The 19475-nt window shown below is 41.0% G+C and overlaps 1 protein-coding gene across 2 annotated transcripts in view; it reads left to right on the plus strand.

Moving 5' to 3' along the window:
• The first annotated feature begins 701 nt into the window (after positions 1 to 701).
• DENND4C (DENN domain containing 4C) overlaps positions 702 to 19475 on the plus strand; it is a 136891-nt gene continuing 118117 nt past the window's right edge. For both annotated transcript variants that reach the window (XM_028107238.2, XM_028107241.2), the window contains exon 1: positions 702 to 1011. The gene's annotated coding sequence lies outside the window, so the exon portion shown is untranslated. The remainder of the gene's footprint in view (positions 1012 to 19475) is intronic.

Consider the following 19475-nt stretch of genomic DNA (forward strand, 5'->3'; position numbering starts at 1 on the left):
GATTTCTCCATTCGGAGTCCCCATCCCGACATCCCGGCCGAGGCAGCGACACGGAGCACGGCCAAGGACTCTCTTGGGACGCTGCAGCGTGGAAAGGACTTCGGGAAGCGCCAGTCCGCGAGTCTCTCTCCAGCCTCAGAGCCCTCCTCCCTCCCCCGTCATGCGTGGAAATTCCAGCTGCCACCGTGGGAACGAAACCTCTCTTCCAGAGACCTGCATCCCGTGCGGCATTCTCAGTGACTTTGAGGGGCTCAGCGTCACTTTCCCCGTCTTGGATAAAGCCGAGAGAAGCAGCCGCCACCTGCCTGAGGCCAAGGCAATAAACCTACACCACACAGAAAGTCTGAGCCCCGCAAGAAGGGGTGCAAAGCAGCGCTCAGGGCTCTTTCCTTCCAGCTCGGTTTCGGCTGGGGACGGGCGGAGCGGACGCGGAGGAGGGGCTCCAGCGGGGTGGGGTTGGGACCTCGCGCCCCGCGGGGGTCGCCGCGGGAGGTGGGGGGAGGGGAGCAGTGGCCGCGCGGGCTCGGCCCTCCCGGGGGCGGGGCTCTAGGTCTGCCCCGCCCTTCCCCACCCCTCCCCCATGTCCTTTTCCACCCGCCCCCGCAGTAGGAAAGGGAGAGGGAGGGGGGGAAAAGGAAAGTGCTGTTCTGTGGAAAGGGGCGGAAGGAGGGGGAGAAAAAAAAAAGAAAAGGGAACAGAAACATGGCCGTCAGCTGTCGGAGCGGTAGTGCAGCGGGCAGCTCCTAGGCGACCCGCCGCCCGCACGGCCGGACTCGAGAGAGCAGAGGCGACCGCGCGAGCTCGCGCTCCCGGCCGTTATCGCTGCACGCGGCTCCCCTCGAGACCGAGCCCGTGAGGCGGCGCAGGCGCAGATCGGGCTGTGGCGGCGGCGGCCGCGGGAGCAAGTCCCCCGCCCGGCTGTGCCGAGGGCGCGCAGGCCGCGAAGCCGGCGCTTTCATGCCCCAGGAAGGGGCTGTGTCTGGGTGGCACTGAAGGTGGAGCGGGCGGCAGGTGAGTCTGCGGTGGAGGGCCTTTCGCGGAGGAACCCTGTGCCGCGCCACCGCGGGGCCCGCGCTGCGGTGTTGCGGAGGGCGCCGGGCAGGTAGCAACTCCGAGGGCTTAGTTCCGATGGCCAGCCTGCGCGGGGTCGCCAAGCAGGCGGAAAGTGGCCGGGGCTGGCGTTCCCGGCCTAGTTTCTCCGTGGTTTCCGGGGGCGGGGAGTCCCCGGAGCCTGCGGGGAGTGATGATGGGGGGAGAGGCCGCGCCAGTACGGGCCTCCGCGCGCCGCCCGCCCCGGCTCCTGAGAGCCACTTGCCAGGACGCGCGAGGGGTCTGGGCCCTGGGGACATCCTGGGAGACGGCCGTGTGGGAGGGGGCTGGGCGGGGAGGGGGCGGGGATTGGGTTAGAGTGGGTGGAGAGCGAGGGCTGGGGTCTGGCGAGAAGGGTCCAGAGACCGCGGCGGGAGACCTGGGGGCCCGAGCAGGTGTCGCAGGTGAATGGAGGGCATGTCCTCCTCTGCCTTACCGTGGCTGATCCTCAGGGCTTCCTTGTGGGAAATGACTTTTCGGAAGGCTGGTTCCATTAAACTCCGAGTGACTAAACACAAATAAAACCAACTAATGAGCGCCTAGCGCTGACTGGTGTAGAGAGCTGTAACTTTTCTGCACTGAGGATGCTGTCCTTTTTTTTCTTCTGCTGCTTCATGGACCTTTTTTCCCTTCCGTCGCATCAGAACAAATAAGGAATGACCCAGTTTTAAAGAGTACCGTCGTCCCATCCCTTTTTGTGTTTGTTTCACACGGGAAAATTTAGGCCAGTTACCGAAGTTAGTTGTGCAAATGTGAGGGTGTCATCTCCAGTAACGAACGAACCCTCAGCTGTCTGTGTGTTTTGCCTAAAAGAGATTGTCGAACATCGTAATCTGGGAATTTGATTTACTGAGACTGCTTAATTGTGTACAAACTCGTGTTAAGTCTTTTTCCCTAGACCTCTATTTGCGGTAGGAGTAGATCTTCCCTTCCGGTCTTCCGGTTTAGAAGGTGAGGGGTATAGTAAGACGGGGAAGAATATTAGCGCTAAGGCGCCAAGTTTTTAATGAATACTTGATTTGGGGGGAGCGTGTGTATTAAGCTATCCGAAATGAAGAGCATAGTTTATGATGTTCTTTGTACACGTAAGAGCAAAATCGGTATCAAAAGGAAAACTCTGAGCGTTAAAGAATGTCTGTCAGTTCTTGTTCAGTAATAATCATTAAAAAACACCATTATATTTTATTTTCTGCCCTGTTCTTTGCATTAATTACCGTTAAAAGGTTGGTAAACCGTCCTCTTGCTGTGAGGCTGGGGACTCAGAAATGAATTTAGATTTGTATTAGTGAGGGTGAACTGCCTCGTATAGGCTTGTTTTGACTCATTTTTCTCATAATGGCAAACTGAATCCAAATTTTGCACTACATTGGTATCTCGTGTGGCCATTTTGTAAAATAGTTGATTTTAGTGAACCGGTAATATGCTAGTTGATTTTGGCCATACATAGTACCTCAGTGCACTACGGTTTTAGACTTGTTAATTTGGATAATAGATATGCGATGATGTTAGAAATATTGAAGTTGTATATTGGAGTAATTTATACTCTTCTATAATTTGTAAATGAGTGCATCCTGTTGTTGAGAGTAAACATAGTATTTTGTAGTAGAAACTTGAGTTTTCAGCTGAAGAAATTGGCAGTAGAGCTGGTGTGTGGAGACTTCTTAAAACGCAAATGTTTTAAATTACAAGGAACTGCAGTGATGTGTAGGCTGTGACAATTCGTGGTGCCAGACTTGGAAGATTATTTGGTTGAGGTGCTCTCTATAAAGAAACATATTATCTTCAGTAAAAGCTAGTTTGTAGCTATACACAAGGATTTAAATGATAAAGATACATAAAGGCACCTTTGCTCTTTGTATACCTTACAGTTAGTACCAAAACATCTCGTATTTTCTTTGGAGTTTCCTGCCAAGACAGTTACTGATTTTGCATTGGCTTTGCTGCTCATTTTGAACGTTAGTCTTACCCTTGCAACTTAAGTACAGGTTGTAAAGAAAAAGAAAGCTGCTGAGTCAGAGGCAGGTTGTCTCATTTGGTCTTTCTGATTTGCAGAAGGGAATTTCTGTTAGAATTTCAGTTTCCAATATAATATGCTTGCTGAAACTGAGATAGTAAGGGCAAATAAGCTTTCCTAATGCAAGAATTAAAATTTTATGTTCTGTCAGATATTGCCTCGAGTTTTATCTCCTCTTCAGATTGTCAGTTTGACAGACTTGTAGTAAATGGAATGCCTTGTTGGGATTGGAGATTGCTTTGTAAGGCTTAAAAGTTGGGGAAAGTTGTACATGTTACAGCTGGTGTAAACGTGTAGGGTTAGCATCAGATTGTAGGAAATTCCAAAATCAGATACATTTATTATTTGAAATTTAAAACAGTATTTTTTTGGGAAGAAATTAGGTAATTTATAAACTTAAAAATGTTTTCTACTTATGTCAGTACATAATAACAAATAAGTAAGTGTAGTAGAGCTTAATGTGCTACTTGAAAACTTTTTATTGGAAAAGAATATAACATGATTAAAGGAAATTCAAAAGGAAAAAATTTAATTCTCACCTATCTTACATTTTTCTTTATTCTTATTCTATTTGTATAATATATTAATATAATGTACTAATCCTGTCCATACTTGTATATAACTCTGTGGTTAATAATCCTACAATTGTCTTTTTTTTATTTTTAAAGACTTTTTATTTATTTGAGATAGAGCATGCCCGGGAGCAGGGATGCAGGGCAGAGGGAGAGGGTGAGGGAGAAGCAGACTCCCTGCAGAGCAGGGAGCCTGAGACTCCGGGCTGGATCCCAGGACCCTGAGATCATGGCCTGAGCCAAAGGGAGACACTTAACCCACTGAGCCACACAGGCACCCCATATATAATTGTCTTTAAAAAAAAAAAAAGATTTAGAGTCTGCGTGTGCACATGGTAGGTGGGGGGCAGAGGGAGAGAATCTCAAGCCGACTCCCTGCAGAGCCCATTGTCTGGGGACTTGATCTCAGGACCTGGAGATGGTGCCCTGAGTTGAAATCCAGAGCCTGCCGCTTAACTGACTGAGCCATCTAGGCGCCCCATATAATTGTCTTTTTAAACATAACATGTTTTCCTTGGTGCTGTTACTTTATGGCTTTGTAATAGTCAAAAGTTTTGCTGTTTCATGGTGAATTTGACTATTTCTCTGTCTTTTAACATTTTTGTAGTTCCACTTTATTACTCTTAAAATAATATGATAATGAAATCATTTTGCTAATATGATAGTCCAAACCAAATTATTATTATTATTATTATTTTTAAAGATTTTATTTATTTGTCAGAAAGAGAGAGAGAGAGCACAAGCAGGGGGAGCAGCAGGCAGAGGGAGAAGCAGGCCTGATGCGGGACTCGATCTGAGGACCCTGGGATCATGACCTGAGCCAAAGGCAGCTGCTTAACCGACTGAGCCACCCAGGTGTCCCCAAACCAAATTATTTTTTAAACTTTTGAAAAATTAAACATTCTTTGAACTCTTTCATTTGTGGTGGATTATTAGGGCTCCTCTAATACAGTATTTAATTGAGAACAGAATTAAAGAAAGATGAAAAACTAGATATGCCTGTATGACTTGAATTCATTGAGAAGGTAGCATAATATAAATACATAATTCTCCCTGTTACTGATTTGCTATGTTTCTATGTTTATTAATTTTACTTTTAAAATATAGTAAGTAATAGTCTTAGAGTCTTAATTCTTTTTTTTTAAGATTTTTCTATTTGACAGAGAGAGACATGGTGAGAGAGGGAACACAAGCAGGGGGAGTGGGAGAGGGAGAAGCAGGCTTCCCGCAGAGCAGGGAGCCTGATGCGGGACTCGATCCTGGGACCCTGGGATCATGGCCTGAGCCGAAGGCAGACACTTATTGACCGAGCCACCCAGGTGCCCCAATTCTTTTTTTTTAAATTTTTATTGTTATGTTAATCACCATACATTACATCATTAGTTTTTGATGTAGTGTTCCATGATTCATTGTTTGTGCATAACACCCAGTGCTCCACGCAGAATGTGCTCTCTTTAATACCTGTCACCAGGCTAACCCGTCCCCCCACCCCCCTCCCCTCTAGAACCCTCAGTTTGTTTTTCAGAGTCCATCGTCTCTAATGGTTCGTCTCCCCCTCCAACTTACTCCCCTTCATTCTTCCCTTCCTGCTATCTTCTTTTTTTTTTCTTAACATGTATTGCATTATTTGTTTCAGAAGTACAGATCTGTGATTCATCAGGCTTGTACAATTCACAACGCTCACCATAGCACATACCCTCCCCAATGTCTATCACCCAGCCACCCCATCCCTCCCTCCCCCCACCACTCCAGCAACCCTCAGTTTGTTTCCTGAGATTAAGAATTCTTCATATCAGTGAGGTCATATGATACATGTCTTTCTCTGATTGACTTATTTCACTCAGCATCACACCCTCCAGTTCCATCCACGTCGTTGCAAATGGCAAGCTCTCATTCCTTTTGATGGCTGCATAATATTCCATTGTGTATATATACCACATCTTCTTTATCCATTCATCTGTCGATGGACATCTTGGCTCTTTCCACAGTTTCAGGTGCCCCAATTCTTAATTCTTAAAGTAATACTGTGGGGCATAAATGTTTCTCAGTGTAACTTACTTCAACCAGACCTAATATTTACAAATCTAGATTTACATAATCTTTTGACTTGTAGAAGAGTAATCTTAATAGGATTTTAAAAGTCTTTTTTTTTTAAGATTTTATTTATTTGAGAGAGAGAGAGAGAATGAGAGAGAGAACACGAGAGAGGGAGAAGCAGACTCCCTGCTGAGCAGGGAGCCCAACGTGGGGCTCGATCCTGGGACTCCAGGATCATGACCTGAGCCAAAGGCAGTTGCTTAACCAACTGAGCCACCCAGGCGCCCCAGATTTTAAAAGTCTTTGAAATATTTTAAAGGACTCCTTGAATCTAGTTTTTTTATGGTATATATGCAGTTTATATATATCTTAATTTAGGGAAACTTAGATCCTAAAAGCATAAATGTTATGAGTCTCTTTAATTATGGAGAAAAGAATGTACTAAATAGGTACTGTGCTACCGGCTAGGGATAAAAAGATGAATAACATACAGTATGAATATTTAAAGTCTAGTAGGATTAACAGTCTTATAGATATGCATCACAACTACAACATGACAGATCTAAAATAGAGCAAACGTCTGTATAGAAGCAGAGGGAAGTCCCTAACTATTTTTGGTGTGGATTAGAGGTGGTGAATTCACATAGAAGGAGACATTTGATTTACAACTCAAAAGAATGATATGAAAAGGTACAAAGTAATGAAAACAGTGGATTTAATTAAAATGCAAATAATGTAGTATAGGTACACAGGTAGTTTTGAAGGGAAATAGAGACTAAGCTGGAGGGGAAAGCAGGGCTATGTCATGAAGGGTCTTAAAAGTCAAATAAGAAATTAAGACCATACCCTGTGGGGAACAGGAAACCATGTAATGATTTCAGGCTGTGAATATCTTTGGCTTGGTTGCGAAGGATGGATATGGGAGAGCAGCTTGGGTGAGGCTGCAGGTCCATTAGAAGATCTTGAAGGCATCCAGGTGAGAATTGAGAACAGTGGTAGAGATGGAAAAAAATGAATAGAATTGAGAACTCTTATATGATACAAACATTTTTCTCTGGCTCAGAAGCCTTGATTTACCCTTATCTTCTCCTTGTCCAGTATGCACCTGTCACACCAGCCAACTTTCAGGTTCTTTCTCTTAGAACCCTTGCATATGCTGTTCCATTTACATGTTAGTTTTTCCGAGCCAGCTTTCCTGATCACATTGTCTTGTTAGGGAGAGCAGTTACTCTCAGACCACCTAGTTATTTTATTCTGTAGAATTTCTTTTCTTACTTTCCTTCCTTCCTTCCTTCATATTTGTTCACCTTACCAGTTTGGAGGTTATATGCGATTTGGCGCCTTTTTATTTTTTGTAAGTGTGGGTCTATTTCTGGTCTCTCTTTTTCTGTTCCATTGGTCTGTATTCTTATACCAGTGCTATATTGTCTTTATTGCTATTTCTGTATAGCAGACCTTACAACCAGGTAGTGTATGTCCTTCAGCAGTGTCTTTTTTCAACATTGTTTTAGTTATTTTAGATCTTTAGCATTTTCATATAAACTATAGACAATGCTTATCAGTTTTTACAAAAAGCCTGATGAGGAGAATTGACATCTTACTAATATTGAGTCTTCTGATACTTTAACATGGCATATCATTCTATTTATTTAGGTCTCTAGTTTTTTTTTGGTAGCGTTTTTGTAATTTTTTTTTTGTAGGTCTTGTATATATTTTGTTCAATTTATTCCTAAGTATTTAATGTTTTTTGATGCATTCTGTTGTCAGTGATACTGTATTTTAAATTTCTTTTCCCCAGTTTTTTGTTGATAGTGTAGAAAATACAATTGATTCTCTTGCATATGCTGTTTTGTATTCCATTATTACCAAATTCACTTTTTACGTCTAATGGTTTTTATGTAGATTCCTTAGGATTTTTTTCATACACACTCATGTCTATAGAGAAAGCCATTTTTGCTGCTTCATTTCTAATCACTATGCCCTTTTTTTTTTTTTGCGACTAGCTAGATTCGTGCTATTACCACTAGAAGATTAGTGCTATTCGCTAGAAATATAATGCAATTTAAAATTTTCTGGTAGCCCCACAATGAGAGGCAACACTAAGTCATTAAATATAATACATTTTTTACTCCACCACCTCCAACATATTATTCACATGTGTAGTAGTTTCCCCAGCCATAACAAATTACCACAAACCATGTGGTCTAACACAACAGAAATTAATCTCAGTTCTGGAAACTAGAGGTCTGAAATCAAGGTGTGGCAGGAACTTGCTCCCTCCGAAGGCTCTAGGAAAGATTCCTTCCTTGCCTCTTCCTATTTCTGGGGGTTGCTGGCAATCCTTAGATATAGGGCTATTTAGATTTTCTGTTTCTTTTTGTGTCAGTTTTGGTAATTTGTGTCTTTTAAAAATTTTGTCCATTTCAAATAGGTTGTTGAATTTATTGGTGTGAAGGTATTTATAATATTCCTTTGTTATTTACCAATATACCTTCTTTCATTCTTCATATTTGTTATTTCACCTCTTGCTTTTTTTTTTTGATTTAGAGGTACTGGTTTCTGTTGCTATTGCTTGTCCATTTTCAATTTTATTGATTTCTGCTCTTTTTGTTTTTTTCTTCTACTTACTCTTGGTTTAATTTGCTTTTCTTCTTCTAGCTTCTTTAGGTGAACCCTTAGATCACTGATTTAAAAACTTTCCTCTTTTCTTTTTCTTTTTTTAAAGATTTTATTTATTTGACAGAGAGAGCACAAACAGAGGGAGAGAGAAGGAGAAGCAGGCTCCCTGCTGAGCAAGGAGCCCGATGTGGGACTCGATCCCAGGACCCTGGGATCATGACCCGGGCTGAAGGCAGCTGCTTAACCAACTGAGCCACCCAGGCATCCCTAAACTTTCCTCTTTTCTAATATAAGTGCTTAAAGCTATAAATTTTCTTCTAAACATTACTTTATCTGAATTTCACAAATTAATTTCTGTTATTTTCATTCAGTTCAGAATATTTTCTAATTTCTCTTGTGATTTTTTTTTTTTTTTTGATGGATTATTTGGAAGAGTGTTGTTTAATTTCTAAATACTTGTGGAATTTTATAAGATGTCTTCCTATTACTGATTCCAAATTTAATTCCACTGTGGTCAGAGAACATGTTGTGTATATTCTTTTAAATTTATCCAGGCTTTATTTATGGGCCAGCATCTTGTTTATCTAGGTGAATGTTCTATGTGCACTTGAAAAGAATGTGTATTTTGCAGTTGTTAGGTGGAGTATTCTGTAAATATCAGTTATATCAAGTTGATTGTGTTCTTCAAATTTTGTGTATCCTTACTGATTTTCTGTATACTTTTTCTGTGAATTACTAAGTGAGAAGTGTTGGAAATTCTTTAATTGTGGATATGTTTATTTCTCCTTTCAATTCTGTCAGTTTGCATATGAAAAGATGCTCAACATGACTCATCATCAGGGAAATACAAATCAAAACTACAATCAGATACCACCTCACATCTGTTAGAATGGCTAAAATTAACACAGGAAACAACAGATGTCAGTGAGGATGCAGAGAAAGGGGACCCCTCTTATCCTGTTGGTGGGAATGCAAAATGTGCAGCCACTCTGGAAAATGGAATGGAGGTTCCTCAAAAAAGTTAAAAATAGAACTACCTTAGGACCCAGAAATTGCACTACTGTTTATTCAAAGGATACAAAAATAGTGATTTGAAGGGGCACATGCATCCTGATATTTATAGCAGCATTATCAACAATAGCCAAATTATGTTAAGAATCCAAATGTCCATTGATTGATGAGTGAATAAAGAAGGTGTGTGTGTGTGTGTGTGTGTGTGTATAATGGGATATATACAAATATAAAGTGGAAATACTACTCAACCATCAAAAAGAATATCTTGCCATTTGCAATGCAATGGATGGAGCTGGAGTGTATTATGGTAAGTGAAATAAATCAGGGAAAGACAAATACCATGTGATTTCACTCATATGTGGGATTTAAGAAACAAAACATGACCATGGGGAAAGGAAAACAAAAGAGAGGAAGAGGCAAACCATAAGAGACTCTTAACTATAGGAAACAAACTGAAGGGGAGGTGGGCAGAGGATGGGCTAAATAGGTAATAGGTATTAAAGAGGGCACTTGCTATGATGAGTGTTGGGTGTTATTTGTAAGTGATGAATCATTAAGTTCTATTTCTGGAACTAATATTACACTATATGTTAAGTAACTAAAATTTAAGTAAAAACTTAAAATGTTAAAAAGAAACCACAAAAAACCCTCCCAAGCCCGCCCCTTCCGATTCTGTCAGTTTGTGCTCCATATACTTTGATGCTCTCGTTAGATGTATATACTTTTAGGATTGTTAAGCTTGATGAATGAACTTTATTATGAGATGTTTCTCTTTATTACTGTTCTGAAGTCCTCCTTTGCCTGTTGGTAATATGGCCACTCAGGGGACGCCTGGGTGGTACAGTCAGTTAAGTGACCAACTCTTGGTTTTGGCTCAGGTTGTGATATCAGGGTCATGAGATCGAGCCCAGTGTCAGGCTCCACGCACTGTGTAGAGTCTGCTTGAGATTTTCTCTCCCTCTGCCCCTCCTGCTTGTGCTCTCTCCCTCTGTCTCTCTCTCTCTCAAATAAATAAATAAATCTTTAAAAAAAAATATGGCCACTCATGCTTTTTTACATGCTAAATGTTTTTGCATACTTGCACTTTTTTAGAAAGTAGACTTTATTTTTTATTTTTTAAAAGATTATTTATTTATTTTTAAGATTTATTTATTCATTTGACAGAGAGAGAGAGAGAAACAATGTGAGAGGGAGCACAAGCAAGGGGAGTGGGAGAGGGAGAAGCAGGCTTCCCTCTGAACAGGGAGCCCGATGCGGGGCTCGATCCCAGGACCGTGGGATCATGACCTGAACCAAAGGCAGACGCCTAATGACTGAGCTACCCAGGCGCCCCAAGATTTTTTATTTATTTGAGAGAGAGAGAGCATGGGTGAGCACAAGCAGGGGGGAGGAGCAGAGGGAGAGGGAAAAGCAGACTCTACACTGAGCAGGGAGCCTGATGGGGGCTCAATCCCAGGACCCTGTGATCATGACCTGAGCTGAAGGCAGATGCTTAACCAACTAAGCCACCCAGGTGCCCCTAGACTTTATTTTTTTGAACAGTTTTAGATTTACAGAAAAGTTGAGAGGGTAGTACAGAGAGTTCTCTACACCCTGGACCCAGTTTCTCCTATTTTTAACAGCTTATTGATTACTATGGTACATCTGTTACAATTAATGAACTAATGTTAATACATTATTATTAACTAAAGTCTGCAGTTTATTCAGATTTCCTTAGTTTTTACCTAAAGTACTTTTTCTGTTCCAGGATCTTATCTAGACACACCATTACATTGAGTTGTCATGTCTCCTTAGGCTACTTTTGGGTATAACAGTTTCTTAGTTGTTCCTTGTTCTTCATAACCATGACAGTTTAGAGGAGAATTGGTCAGTCATTTTTTAGGATGTTCCTCTAGTGGAATTTTTCTGATGTTTTTTCTTAGGATTAGAGAGGGGTAAGTTTTTGTGAGGAAGATCGATCAGAGAGCTAAAGTGCCATTTCCATCAAATATTAAGGATGCCTGCTATCAACATGATTTATGATCTTGATGTTGATCTTGATTACCTGGCCAAAGTAGTGTTTTTCATGTTTCTCTACTCTAAGTTTAGTCCCTCTTCTCCCTTTCTGTTGCGTGCTCTTTGGAAGGAAGTCACTAAGCTCATTTTACACGTAAGGATTAGGGAGTAACATTCCTTGAGATCAGAGTATCTGCAGAAGTTATTTGAAATTCTTTTGCATGGGAGATTTGTCTGTTTTCCTTAATGTATTACTTTATTCATGTCATTAATTTATATCGGTATGGACTTATGGATATTTATTTTATACTTTGGGTTATAATCCAGTACTACTTTATTTGCTCAAATTGTTGTAGCTATTGTTTTTGGCTATTGAGAGCTCTTTCGGTTGACTCCTGTGCTCCTTTGACATACACTCTCAGTGTGGGTTTATACTCTTGGTGTTTATTTTTTGAACACTTACTTTCTGGCACTAAAAAGTGCTCCAGGGGCGCCTGGGTGGCTCAGTCGTTAAGCGTCTGCCTTTGGCTCAGGTCATGATCCCAGGGTCCTGGGATCGAGCCCCGCATTGGGCTCCCTGATCCATGGGAAGCCTGCTTCTCCCTCTCCCACTCCCCCTGCTTGTGTTCCTGCTCTCGCTATCTCTGTCTTTCTGTCAAATAAATAATAAAGTCTTTAAAAAAAATAAATCATACAGCAATTAGTCTTTTCATATTAGCATCTTTCATTTTGCAATGTGCATTTAGGATTCCTTCATTTTTTTTATGGCTTGATAGCTCATTGCTTTTTATCACTGAATCATCCATCGTATGAACATATCACAGTTTGTTTATCCATTCACCTACTGAATGACAACTTCCTTGCCTCCAGTTTTTGGTGATTATGAATACAGCTGCTATAAACATTGTATGTAGGTTTTGCATAGACAAAAGTTTTCAAATGAATTTGGGTAAATACCTAGGAGCATGATCACTGGATCATACAGTAAGATTACTTGTAGCTTTGTAAGAAACTGTCACACTGTCTTCTCAAGTGGCTGTTCCATTTCCCATACCCATCAGCAATGAATTTCTTGTTCTGTATCCTCATCAGCATTTGGTATTGTCAGGTTTTCTTTTTTTAAAAAAATTTTAGCCATTCTAATAGATGTGTATTGGTGTCTCTTGTCAATTTGCATGTCTCTGATGACGCTGAGCATTTTTCCATATACATATTTGTCATGTGTAGATTATTGTCTTTGTTGAGGTATATGTTCAAATCTTTTCTCTATTTTTTTTATAGATTTTTTAAATTTATTTGACAGAGAGATAGCAAGAGCAGGAACACAAGCAGGGGGAGTGAGAGGGGGAGAAGCAGCTTTCCAGCGGAGCAGGGAGCCCGACGCGGGGCTCAATCCCAGGACCCCAGGACCATGACCTAAGCCGAAGGCAGACACCTAAGGACTGAGCCACCCAGGCGTCCCTTCTCTATTTCTTTTTTGCTTATTGGGTTTCTTTTCTTACTGTTGAGTTTTCTGTATATTTAGTATATTTGTCCTTTATCAGATATGTTTTCTCACACTCTGTAGCTTGTCTTTTCATTTTTTTTACCATGTCTTTCACAGAAGTTTTTAATAGAGTCTATCTTATTTTTTATCATGGATTATAGTTTTGGTATCTAAAAACTCATCGCCAAACCCAAGATCACATAAATTTTCTCCTGCAAACCCAAGATCACATAAATTTTCTCCTACATTTTCTTATGGAAGTTTATAGTGTTGCATTTCATATTTAGGTCTAGGATCCATTTTAAATTACTTTTTGTAGAAGGTGTAAGGTCTCAATCTAAATTCTTTTTTCTTTTTTCTTTTTTGCATATGGAGATACAATTTTCTACCACAATTGGTTGAAAGACTGTACTTTCTCCTTTGAATTGCCTTTGCTCCTTTGTCAAAGTTCAGTCATCCTTTAACTTTTAACACATTTGTGTCTTTCTATTTAAAACATGTTTCCTAGAGGTAGCTTAGAGTTTAGTCTTATTTTTTTATCTAGTCTAATAAGTTCTTTTTTTTTTTTTAAAGATTTATTGATTTATTTGAGAGAGAGAGAGTACATGAGAGGGGGGAGGATCAGAGGGAGAAGCAGACTCCCTGCTGAGCAGGGAGCCTGATGTGGGACTCGATCCCGGGACTCCAGGATCATGACCTGAGCCGAAGGCAGTCGCTTAACCAACTGAGCCACCCAGGCGCCCTTCTTTTTTTTTTTTTAAGATTTTATTTATTTATTTGACAGAGAGAGACACAGTGAGAGAGGGAACACAAGCAGGGGGAGTGGGAGAGGGAAAAGCAGGCTTCCCACCGAGCAGGGAGCCCAATGTGAGGCTCCATCCCAGGACCCCAGGATCACGACCTGAGCCGAAGGCCGATGCTTAATGACTGAGCCACCTAGGCACCCCAAGTTCTGTCTTTTAGGAGTCTTTAGACCACTTAAAAATTAAAAAAAAAAATCAGTTTTATGAGATCTAACTTAGACATCATAAAATTCACCCATTAAAAGGGTACAATTCAGTGCTTCTTAGTATATTTACAGAGTTTTCCAGCCACCAGTGTAATCTCATTTAGAGCATTTTCATCACCCCAGAAAGAAACCTTGTGTCCATTAGCAGTCACTGTCTTACCCCCCACTACCCCACCGCAGCCCTAGGCAACCACTAATCTATTTTCTGTCCTTGTAGATTTGCCTCTTCTGGACATTTCATATAAATGAAATCATACAGTATGTGATCTTTTGCAGCTAGATTTCATTTAGGATAAGGTTTTTGAGGTTCATTCATGTTGTATAAGAAATTCATTCCTTTTTTTTAATTGTGGCAGAATTCACATAAAATTCATCATTTTAACTGGGTGGGGGATGGGGAAAATAGATGAAGGAGAATGAGAGATACAGGCTACCAATTATGGCATGTACAAGTCACGGGGTGAAAGGTACATAGCATAGGGAATATACTCAGTGGTATTGTAATAGCATTGTAGGTGACAGATAATAGGTATGTGGTGAGCACAACATAATGTATAGACTTGTGGAATCCCTATGTTGTACACCTGAAAATAATGTGAAGTGTGTCAGCTATACTTCAATTAAAAAAAAGGCAGTGAAAACAATTCACCATTTTAACAATTTAAAAACAACCATTATCTAGTTCCAGAATGTTTTCATCACCCCAAAAGAAAACTTTTTTCCCTTTAAGCAGTCACTCCCCATGTCCCCTGCCCCCAGCCCCTGACAACCACTAGTCTCCTTGCTTTTTCTATGGATTTGCCTATTCTGGATATTTCCTATAGTTGAAATTATGCAGTATGTGAATTTTTTTAAAATTGAGGCAAAATCGGTATAAAACATACTAGCTTCAGATGTATAGCATAGTAATTTGATTTTTATATACGTTACTAAGCGTAGTCTAGGGGCACCTGGGTGGCTCAGTCAGTCGGGTGGCTGCCTTCAGCTTGGGTCCCGATCTTGGGACCCTGGGATTGACCCCCATATCGGCTCCCTGCTCAGTGGGGAGTCTGCTTCTCCCTCTCCCTCTGCTGCTCCCCTCTGCTTCTGCTCTCTAGCTCGTGCTCTCTTTCAAATAAAAGAATAAAATCTTAAACAAACAAACCAACCCAAAGCATAGTCTAGTTTTCATCTGTTAACTATGCAGTTGACCCTCTTCACCCATTTCACCCACCCCGAATCACCGTCCTTTCTGATAACTATTGATCTTTTTCTCTGTATCTATGAAGTTGTTTTCTTTTGTTGGTTTGTTTTGTTTTTTAGATTTCACATAGAAGTAAAATCATACAGCGTCTGTCTTTCTCTGTCTGACTTATTTCACTTAGCATAATACCCTCAAGGTCCATCCATGTTGCAAGATTTCCTTCTTTTTATGGCTGAGTAATATTCCAGTGCATGTGTGTGTATGTGTGTGCACACACATCTTTAGCCATTCATCCATCAGTGGACACTAAGTTGTTTCCATATCTTGACTATTATAAATAATGCTGCAGTGAACATAGGGGTGAATATATCTTTGTGAATTAATGTTTTTGTTTTCTTTGGATAAATATCCAGAAGTGGAATAACTGGATCATATGGTATTTCTGTTTTTTATTTTGAGGAACCTCCATACTGTTTTCCATAATGGTTATACCAATTTATATTCTCATTGACAGTGTTCCTTTTTCCACATCCTCTCCCACCCAAAACTTGTTTCTTTTTGATAATTGTCATTCTAACAGGTATAAGGTAATATCTCATTGTGGTTTTGATTTACATTTCCCTGATAATTACTGATAAAATATCATTTACATTTCCCTGATAATTTCTGATATGGTATCATTAATAGCTTAATGCTTTCTAGGTTCATCCATGTTAGAACATATATTAGTAGTACTTCATTCCTTTTTTTTTTTTTAAACATTTTATTTATTTATTTGACAGAGACCCAGCGAGAGAAGAACACAAGCAGGGGGAGTGGGAGAGGGAGAAGCAGGCCTCCCACTGAGAAGGGAGTCCGATGCGGGGCTCGATCCCAGGACCCCGGGATCATGACCTGGAGCCAAAGGCAGACGCTCAATGACTGAGCCACCCAGGCGCCCCAAGACCACATTTTGTTTATTGATTTTGACTTGATGGATATTTGGGTTGTTTCTGTGTTTTGGCTCTTTTAAGTAGTGCTGCTTTATGAATATTTGCATACAAGTTTTTATAGAGACATGTTTTCATTTGTCATGATAGCGAATTTAGTGAAATTATTGATAAGGTTGGGTTTGAATTTGTTACCTTGGTATTTATTTTTATTTTATTTTTCCTTGCTATTTTTAATTTGTCCTATCTGTTCTTTTTTTTTTTAAGATTTTATTTATTTATTTGACAGAGAGAGAGAGCACAAGAAGGCAGAGTGGCAGGCAGAAGCTGGCTTCTAGCTGAGCAGAGAGCCTGACATGGGGCTCGATCCTCGGACCCTGGGATCATGACCTGAGCCGAAGGCAGACTCTTTTTTTTTTTTTTTGTAAAGATTTTATTTATTTATTTGAGAGAGAGAGAGCACATGACAGGGGGGAGGGTCAGAGGGAGAAGCAGACTCCCTGCCGAGCAGGGAGCCCGATGCAGACTCGATCCAGGGACTCCAGGATCATGACCTGAGCCGGAGGCGGTCGCTTAACCAGCTGAGCCACCCAGGTGTCCCCTGTTCTATCTTTTTGGATTGAATATATTTTATTTTATTATTTTTTAAAAATTTTATTTATTTATTAGAGAGATCACAAGTAGGCATGCAGGCAGGCAGAGGGAGAGGGAGAAGCAGAGTCCCCGCTGAGCAGAGAGCCCGATGCAGGGCTGGATCCGAGGACGCTGGGATCATGACCTGGGCCGAAGGCAGACGCTTAATGACTGAGCCACCCAGGCGCCCCTGGATTTGAATACATTTTAGTATTCTCTTTATCTCCACATTGTCTTGTTAGCTATATGTCTTTTTTTTTTTTTAAGTAGTTGCCTTAGGGCTTATAAATGCATCTTTATAACTCAGCACAGTTTATCTTCAAATAATATTATACTGTGGGGGCGCCTGGGTGGCTCAGTTGGTTAAGCATCTGCCTTTGGCTCAGGTCATGATCCCAGAGTCCTGGGATCGAGCCCCGCATTGGACTCCCTGCTCAGTGGGGAGTCTGCTGCTCCCTCTCCCGCTGCTGCTCCCCTTGCTTGTGCTCTCCCTCTCTCTCTCTGTCAAATAAATAAATAAAATCTTAACAAAAAAATATTATACTATGTCATGTATAACCTAGGACTCTTTTTTTTTTTTTTTAAAAGACTTAATTTACTTGAGAAAGAGAGAGAGCATGAGCAGGCAGAGGGGCAGAGGCAGAGGGAGGGGGCAGGGAGCCTGAATCAAGGCTTGATCCCAGGACTCCAAGATCACGATCTGCCCCACAGTCAGATGCCCAACCGACTGAGCCACTCAGGCACCCCAATAACCTAGGACTTTTAATTCAGTACAATTCTATTCTCTTCCATTCTTCTTCAACAAAAACAGGATAATGCTAGTTCTACTTTATTGGGTTGTTACGAGTGTGAAATGAGTTAATGCACGTAAAATACTTTGAACATAGTTCATGCTTTTATTTATATTGGGAATAATAGAAGAAAACTTTGTTAGAATTTTTCTTTTTTTTTTAAAGATTTTATTTATTTGACAGAGAGATAGAGCAGGAACACAAGCAGGGGGAGTGGGAGAGGGAGAAGCAGGTCCCCCGCCGAGCAGGGAGCCTGATTTGCATTTGAATGACTTCAGTATGCGTCCACCTTTTGATTTGACCTAAGAAAGCACTAATAGGTTTTGAGTGTTGCCTGTGTGTTTGAGAGGCCTGAAGTCATTGAGACAAGACCTAACCTCAAAAATTGGAAGCCAAGTAACTTGTGCAGAAGGAATACACAGAAAACTTTGGGTGGTTTGGTTAGAGCATGATTAGGGCAGATGTGTATGCTAGATTTTGTGGTTTTCAAAAATTGTAATAAAATTTTTTTGTGCTATTTCAACCTGGGGCCCTGGGATCATGGACCCAAGCTGAAGGCAGACGCTTAATGACTGAGCCACCCAGGCGCCCTTCATTAGAATTTCTGAAATTCGTGGCTTGTTTTTTTCCCCCCAGCCTGCTTCAGCTACCTACTTCCATGATCACACCCAAGACTGTTGGTTCTCAATTCTGGCTGTACATTACAGTTAATTGAGCTGCTTAAAAATATTTATGGTAATATGCCACCCTCAAATTCTTATTTTATTGGTTTGGTATGTATTTTTTAAAGAGTTCCAGCTAGTTCCATTGTATAGTTAGTGCATTACCCTAGACTTTATGACCAGAATTTGTAACTGAAAGTATTTTAAGTATCTAACTGACTTCCTTCTCTTTTGCTAGCTTATATACTCTGGTACCCTATTCTGATATTCTTTAGATTCCATTGAGATCCAGGCCGTTAGCCACATTACTTTTTCACTGTCTGTCATCCCCCACATATAGTAATTTCTTTCTTTACCCAGTTACATTGATTTAGTGAATAAAATTTTTAATGCCTACAAGTGTTCTATACCATTTTGTGGGATCAAGTTACCAATTCCCTTGTTCCTCTCTTCCTTCACTATAATTGAGGCAAGGGGTGCCTGGGTGGCTCAGTCGGTTAAGCTCCAGACTCTTAATTTCAGCTCAGGTCATGATCTTAGGGTTGTGGAAACCGGCCTTTCATCGGCTCCCCATTCAGCGTGGAGTCTGCAGTCTGCTTGGGATTCTCTCTCTCCTTTGCCCTTTGCTCTTCTCCCCGCTTGTATGCTCTCTTTCTATAAGATTTTATTTATTTGAGAGAGAGAGAGAGAGAAGGCATGAGTGGGGAGAGGGACAGAAGGAGAGGGAGAAGCAGACTCCCAGCTGAGCAGGGAGCCTGACACAGGGCTCAATCCTAGGACCTAGAGATCATGACCTGAGCCACCCAGGCACCCAAAATAAATATATTCTTTAAAAACAAAACAAAACTGGGCGCCTGGGTGGCTCAGTCGTTGAGCGTCTGCCTTCGGCTCGGGTCATGGTCCCAGAGTCCTGGGATCGAGTTCCACATCGGGCTCCCTGCTAGGCGGGAAGCCTGCTTCTCCCTCTCCCACTCCCCTGCTGGTGTTCCCTCTCTCGCTGTGTCTCTCTCTGTCAAATAAATAAATAAAATCTTAAAAAACAAAAAACAAAACCCAAAATTTATAATTGAGGCAAAACTTCACTTCTGATTAATTTGTTACTTTGCGAACTCTACTTCCTTGAACCTGAGCAGCTGAATGTGATTGGAGAAAACAGTGCTAACTGGTCTCACTTTAAATTTATGGCCACAAATATCACTTGTGCCCCCAGCATTAGTACTCATTTTGTTCTTCCACTTTCACTACTAAGAAAAGCATTTAATCTCTTTTCTTTTCATACTTTATATATATATATATATATATATATGTATACCTTACTTTGCAAAGTAAAAATTGCACTGTAAAAATTAGCCCTTGTGTTACCACTTTCTTTCCTTCAGTTTTGCTTTATTTTTCTTCATAGTACTAGTGTTTTCTGAAATTATTTACTTATAAGTTTATAC

This window comes from Eumetopias jubatus, unplaced genomic scaffold (assembly GCF_037043125.1).
Source record: "Eumetopias jubatus isolate StellerSeaLion01/CBP00866 unplaced genomic scaffold, mEumJub1_p1.0 scaffold_15, whole genome shotgun sequence".
Taxonomy (NCBI): Eukaryota; Metazoa; Chordata; class Mammalia; order Carnivora; family Otariidae; genus Eumetopias; species Eumetopias jubatus.